This window comes from Sinohyriopsis cumingii, chromosome 5 (assembly GCF_028554795.1).
Source record: "Sinohyriopsis cumingii isolate HCF-2022 chromosome 5, ASM2855479v2, whole genome shotgun sequence".
Taxonomy (NCBI): Eukaryota; Metazoa; Mollusca; class Bivalvia; order Unionida; family Unionidae; genus Sinohyriopsis; species Sinohyriopsis cumingii.
The window spans coordinates 91192292-91200204 of NC_142965.1; positions in this window are offsets into that span (position 1 = coordinate 91192292).

Consider the following 7913-nt stretch of genomic DNA (forward strand, 5'->3'; position numbering starts at 1 on the left):
ATTACTTTTATTTTGAAACCAAAATCAATCTATACTTTGAGTTTGTTTACATTTAGGCAAATCAGATATTTAAAATCGTCGGCAAGAGAATACCTTTGTTTTTATCATGCATACATTTTAAATATGTATCGGTATGGAACAGAAGCAGCATAGCATATTGCAACATTAATGCCCATGTATAGATATCCAAACTATTTTTCATATACCAATTACTGTACAAATATAATTCCTAGAGTAAATATAACGTGTTTAGAAAAATTGAGAATTTTATGACAGGTATTTATTTACTAGCGTTTAACTGCGCCCTAGACAAATAATTATACCTGGTTACAATTAAATGTAATGTGGAATTTTGATATTATTCATAATAATAATAATAATAATAATAATAATAATAATATGAAAAAGGAAAACAAGAACAAGAACAAAAAGGGCAAGAGGAAGAAGAAACCCAGGAAAATAAAATAAACCATGCTTTTTGTGTATCCATCACTAGTTGTAAATTACGGACGTTGACGATGCAAGATGACTTTTTATATGGGTATAGATGTCTTCAGATATGGATGGATTGAAAATGATCCTCCTTTAAAGAAATTACCCCTCAAGACCCTACTTCTCATCTTTCATCACATTTCTTTCTCCTAAAATATCTAATATGGAAAGAGACGAAAAAGTAGTTTTTCAATGCAAAACCACAAGGAAGAATACGGAGGAAAATATATGAAACCGCACCAACTGTCCCGTCATCCGGGCGCAAGTAACTATACACAGCCAAACCATAATTAATTCAAGGGGTATCAAAGCATCCAAGTGTCACCGTAAGATAATGTGACCCCACCCTAAAATTCTTTCTACCTAGAAAGTTTGGAAAACTGATTGAAAAATCAAGAAAATCATTTGCGCACAGTACATGTATACAATTTAGGGAAAGCATTAGTGATCTTTTAAAATCATACGTCACTTAATATAAATAATATTTTGTAACCACAATATAATGTAAACCTCGTATACGTCGGGTAAAACAGCAAATTTCAATGACCAAGATCATTCTCAACATAATGTGCTGGCAGAAATCGGTCTGGAAAGTAGAATTAATGAGTTGAACAAAAACCAGATTTGGCACTCCGTTATGCGACGGTAGATCATGGTCTTTTGTAACTGTCCTTATCAGCTACGCCGAGGTCAAAACCGAGTTTTAACGGGTAAAGGTCCCCCTACAAAGAAAGGAATCCAACTTGGATGATTTGGTGGATTTTTGTGGTGAGACTTCCATATAATATTGACCCTAATTTATCTGAGTTTTCCAGTACTTTGAGGTCATAAGTGAGAATATATTTTAAAGTAACTTTAACATGATTCTCTTTATCCATATAAACTCCATAACTGCGTGATATTTTAGGTACGAAACAAAGCTTTTACTGGAAATAGAACTCATAATATTGTAGGGTACTGTAAAATTTAAAAAGTGGACAAGCTCTTCCGAGATCTTCCGATCCCATTTTCAAGACAGGTGACAATAACGAATAATTCCAAACACAAAAATTGAAACCAAACTATACTGTTCTCTTACTGAGCCTAAAATCTAAGACCTACATATCCTGAAAAGAAAACGAAAACTATATACGTTGTGTCTTTATGATTTGGCCAATCAGGAATTTCAGTTTAGCAAACGCACGTGTTTATATTTAACTTCCCTATGTCTGTGCTATTTAACTGTCTGAAACAATAAAAGGGGACAGGTTAAAAACAATCCACATGTATGTCTACATATTTTCTTTTCCGGGTAACACCTATTGTACAGCTACATTCCAAATAGTAGAGGTAACGTGCCTCCTAAATTAAGAGGATGACGATGTGTAAGTTCTATTTTAATAAAAATAGTAATAATAATAAGAAGAATACATAAGAATATAAACAACCAGGATTTCATCAATCACTCAGATTGTGATTTCTAAGATGGAAACTGGTGTAAATTTGGGATTTTCACTCTGAAATATGATTTTGTTTACATGGGTATTACCACATCTTGCTTCATGCTATGCTTTCAAATATGCATTGGAACTGCATACTTCTGTAAACGACAATCAACCCTCCATCCTCACAAATGACTAGTACATATACAGAGAAAATGTACTTTTCAATGCTATACCACAAAGACAACGGCGGAGGAAATAAAAAGAAACCACAAGATCTGTTTCTCAGTTAAATTCTGTGTCATAGGAAGCAGCAGGTAGGCTGAACAGACCTATGATTTCCGACAAAAAAAAGTTTCCATGGAAATCTAATCCGTAGAAGGGTTTTATTTTACAAGTAAAAGCTTCCTGGGAGGTTTCTATTTTTGTTGAGCCCCAACCCGGAAATAAAATCCTATTCGGAAAGGTGGCTGCAAAATAAAGTTGTATACGTTTTTCTTTAATTGCTGCTTATATTTTTACGACTAATATTGGTAGCGGCCTACCTGCTGCTGTAGTAATTTTTAATTTTTTTTAAGAATTATTTACATTAAAATATTCTATCTAGTCCGATTCTGTATCTTGTTCTAGGATCACATAAATTTACTGTAACAAATCCATATGGGGTAGATTGAGCTCGACTAAAGAATTTTTTGAATTTATTTAGATCCATGTTGCCGCTGCACCATGTTTGATGAATATTTCTTAAAGTATGCACATCAACTCCATTAAAGACAGCTAGCATGTTACAGTTATCCCTGATGACTTTTGGTATTTGAGTATATCTCTGAGTTACATAAATGACATCTGTGCTTTTATTTCTACCGCGGGAGAAAATTCTAGCTGGATTAGATTGTTTATCTAACATGACATCGTCGTAGACTACTAAATTATTAATTGACCCATCTAGCATATCAACTGATGGTGCTTCTTCGACATCTGTTATAAAATCAATAATATTCTCACCGTTATTTAGTAACGCTGCGTTCTCATTAAATTCTTTAAGTACCTGATAGCATCGTTGATCATCATCAGATGGTGCAACTAAATACAATTTATCCCATTTTAGCTATCTCATTATCAAATTCAGCAACAACTGAGTTTTACCTGATCCAGATGGACCAATTATTATCATTCTAATTGAATTTGGTAACGCAGCGTGGTGTTTGACTGGAACCGATTTTTTTTTGTAGCCGAAAAATCAATTACATTCATGATATAATTATATTATGGATTTATATTGTGTGAGATGTAAAACACGTACTCCAACGATAAACTTGACCACGGTTATTACACGTAATAATAGATCAGCTGTTACCGGTACATATGAAATATGTGGTGCAAAGAAATTTAGATTTACTTTATCAGGTAAAAAACCAACTAAATCAGAAATAATTAAAAAAAAGGAAGAAAACACGGAGGTGATGTTGCACCAAAGTTAATGTCGGTTCCAGGATTTTTTTGATCTAAATATCCCGGAGAAAAACATTTACCAGGATATAATTACTGTGGACCAGGTACTAGACTCGATATCAGATTAAATAATCAGGATCAACCAAATACTGGTGAAGATCCCATAAATGCAATCGATCGAGCTTGTGATATCGCGTATCGAAGTAAAGATCTACAACAACGACATTTAGCTGATGTAAAATTGAATCACACGCTAAATTCTATAAAAGATAAATCTGTCAAAGAAAGATTAGCTAGCTGGATAATTAATACTGCAATGAAAGGTAAATTAGTTTTAGATGCTGGTAATTATTATCATGGAAGCAATTTATTACTCACATGTTGGATTTTGGAAAGGTAAATCAGCTATCAAGAAATTAGCAGTAGCTGCTGCGTAGTTAGCTAAACAGGCTATTTGGCAGATTTATTTACCACCACCTAAACGAATAGAATACGCGCATTTTGACGTCAGTGTACCAAATGAAGTTCATCAGGCAGATATAATGTTCCTACCACATGATACAGTTAATGATAAAACTTACAAGTATGTACTAACTGTTGTTGATGTTGCAAGTAGATACAAGGAAGCTGAGCCATTAACAACTAAAACAGCAACTGATGTTGCTAACCCATTTGAGAAAATATATCAACGAGGTCCATTAACGTTGCCAAGTTTACTTCAGGTTGATCCAGGGAGAGAATTTCTTGGTGTGGTAACTTTTTTAATGAAACAGAAAAATACAAAAATACGACGCGGTAAAGTTAACATTCATAACGATCAAGCAATTGTTGAACGATTTAATAAAACACTAGCTGAACGACTATTTGGTTACCAGCATGCTATGGAATTTAATCAGAATAAAAGATCTAATGACTGGGTTACTAGGTTACCAAATGTTATATCAGCAATAAATAATGAGCCAACAAGAGCGATGTCAATGAAACCAGCATTTGCTATCACAAAAAAAAATTATACCGATGAAAAGGCGAGAATTTTCAACTCGACCGGTATTAGGTGATGTTATTGTCAGATATTTATATAAACCAGGTGAAGCTGAGGGAGGTCGAAAAAGAGCAACAGATCCTATTTGGAGCACAACAACATATAAAATAGTATCTGTAACGAGATCATCAGGTAGACCGGCAATTTATATACTTGATTCATTTGCTCCTCAACGCGGTTTTACTCGTGAAGAACTTCAAGTTATTCCAGTTGATACTCAATTACCTCCTCAATCACTTAGGTAATTAATCCCACGTCGATTACACTCTAAACACGTTAGAGTAACATTTTCTTTATTATGACCTAAATTGTTATTTATTCTGTCTACGGTAAACTGTCTAGAATCATTTTTCTGATAACTCAAAGTCATAATGCAATTACAATCAGAACAGTGATTAGTATGTTTCTCTTTCAGTGATAAAATAAAATCTGCATCCAAATCAAATTCATGATTATTTATTTTGTCAAATTGTTTATAGCTAAATAATTTTTTGTCTTATCACGTACTCCTGGTTTCGTCCTTAATAATTGATCTATCTAAGATAATACGACCTAGTTGAGATATTTTTCTCACCCTAGAAACAGCTAAATATGCCAAATTAGACCACTCAGTGTAGTCGTCGATAATCCAAACCCGGGTATCAGAAATAGTTAGTCCCTGTGAAGAATGAATAGTCATAACATAATCTAGATTCCAAGGTAATTTTGTTGCGTTTAGTGCTTCTTCAGCTAAATTAGAGTCGACGGATACGACGTCATTTAATACAAGATTCTGCTTTCCTTTTCCTGGTACATTAACATCAATATTTTGCAATCTGGTATCAGTTGGTCTATAACACAATGGTACAGGCATCAAAGGAAACTTTTCCGGGTGTAACGTAAATAGTTTTTGTTGAAGTACATCTCGAATTATTTTTCTGCTAGCAACTATTAGATCATTTGGCGTCCACGTTAATAAAAAATCTTTCATTATTGTTTCTGGAATTACTTCTCTCATCACGCTGCACTGAATTTTATTTGATTTTAATCGGATTAGTTTTTTAAATTCACTTAACCTACCATCTAATGATCTGTAATTGGTATCAACCTCTTCATAGTAATCAACAAAATTCTTCAACCACTCGTGAGGTGATTCTCCATCAATGGGATTTAGGTGACCATGATCGCCGCACATTATTATAGCAACATTTTTTGTTAACAACCAATCCAAAAACATTTTTAATACCCCAACAAATACAGTACAAATTTCATCCCAGATAATAACTTTATTTATATATTTTTCTCCCATCCGTGAAGGATTCCATGCACCACTGTTGTATTTGAAAAAACTGTAATACTTGCTAGAATTAACCCCACGCTGCTTCATCTCTCTTGCTAATCTATGAGGTGGTGTTAAAACAACAACATCGGAGTTTTTAAATAATTCTATCATATGAGTCGTTTTACCTGGTCCACCTGGTCCATATATATATAAACCATTTTAGATCTCGCTGCAGGATCATACACAGATGGTGCTGTTGATATTTCTAGCACACCATCTGAGTAGTCTTTTTCTTCCACAGCAATATCAGCGTCTTCGCAGTAATATAAAATAGTTTCATCTTTTACTCGCCATGTACCCCATGAACCATCTCCGGTTAATTTTTCTAACTCTGATAAATATTTTCTGTCGACGTAGAACGAATCAGTAGCTACTCTTACTGCTGTCTCATGAAACCTATTTATCATTAATAATAAATTTATACTAGCATAAGCTAACATTGATGATCTTAAATGAGTATATTGTGGTGACTCTCCTTCGAGATAACTGACCACTGTACCTAATTTTGTTCCATCAGATAAATAAATATATTCTCTGCTTCAAAATATACCTTTATCAGCTGTATCAGCGATTATAAAATATAATTCAGCCTCATCCATAATTAATCTACAATGATGTCGCTGATGATCATATGCACCACCCTGAGTAAATTTACCAATAATTTTTCTGCTTAAATCTTTTGCGTCGTCGTGTTCAGTTGGTAACCAAACATCAACTTGTTTCCGATATGAAATAATTGCTTCACTAACTATTAGCGACGTTAACATCGCAGAATCTAACGTATATCTCAATAACACTATTGGAACCCATTTTTGTTCTGAAAAGTGTTTACCAAACCAAACGTAGCATATTTTATGCAAATTATTAACAAACTTAAATGACACAACACGAACAAAACCTGTTAGGGAAAAATCTGGTAATGATCCATTAACCGATACTCTAGTCATCTCGTCAGTAGGATGACCAAATTGAGTGAAATATTTATTACACTCACCTAACCCTAAAAAACTACCTGGATAACATGCTATCATGTCAAACGAAATCATATTAATAAAATTATAATTGGTATTCCATAATCCACCATGACAGTACTCGATGCAACTATCTTGAATATCTTTAAGAAATTCTCGACGGGTTGGTTTCCACGAATTTTTTCTATTGCTGCGTGAGCAACAACAGATGGGATAGTAAAGCAGTTAGCAAGTAGATCTTTACTTACTGAGTATTTTTCTGCTATTTTTATCATCGAATCGTGTAAAGACTCACTTCGGTACATATCTCCATTAGGTCTAACAAATTGATCATATTTCTCATCACTGGAAAACAACCAAACAGATACAGGATCTGATTTACTTATTTTGTAAATAAAATCAAAGATGTTTTCAGAGTAGAATTTTATATTGCGATCCTTTGGAAAAATTCTTACCGATCTGCTCCAAGCATGAGAGTTATGATCAATTATTTCGATAGGTGCTCCTTTGGATTTATACGCAGAAGAGTATAAAATTTCACCTGATAATGTTTTTACTGTTATGGGAAATTTTAATTTTGCTGATAACGTAGCAACATCACTTATTGATGCACCATCAGCAACTGATTCGGCCCAATTATTTATTTTTTCTTTTCGTAAATCTGTTAGGCCGTTTCCGCGTCGTGCATTTGTAAAATGTTCTATAACTGCTCAGCTACACAATTTATTTTCACCGACATTTTCATCTTAGCAAGATTCTCAGCGACAGGTTTATTTAATCGATAAATACCATAAACAACAGCTGCTACCGGATATGCTCGTGAATAATATGGTTTATCTATACCCGCTAGTAATCCGGGTTTAGAATTATTGCTCACAGTAACAGATTTTTCCCGTTAATTACAGGATCGCGTTTATCACGTGTAATCCAAACGTCGTTCTCATTATTCACAATAAATTTTATTCTGAATATAAATTTATCATCACTAAGTGAGCTAATTATTTTTTTAGCTCTTCTGTAGTTCATAGTATTATCAATATCTGCTGCTTTCCACGTTGACCACACATGAGCTGCTCCATCATCGTAAAATTCTTTTTTAGCTTGATCTACTTCAGGAATAATATATTCTGCCTCATCAAGATCGAATAACATTATATTTTAAACAAGCATTTATTTAAATAATAATGAACAAGTGCAAAGAGCTCATGGTCGGC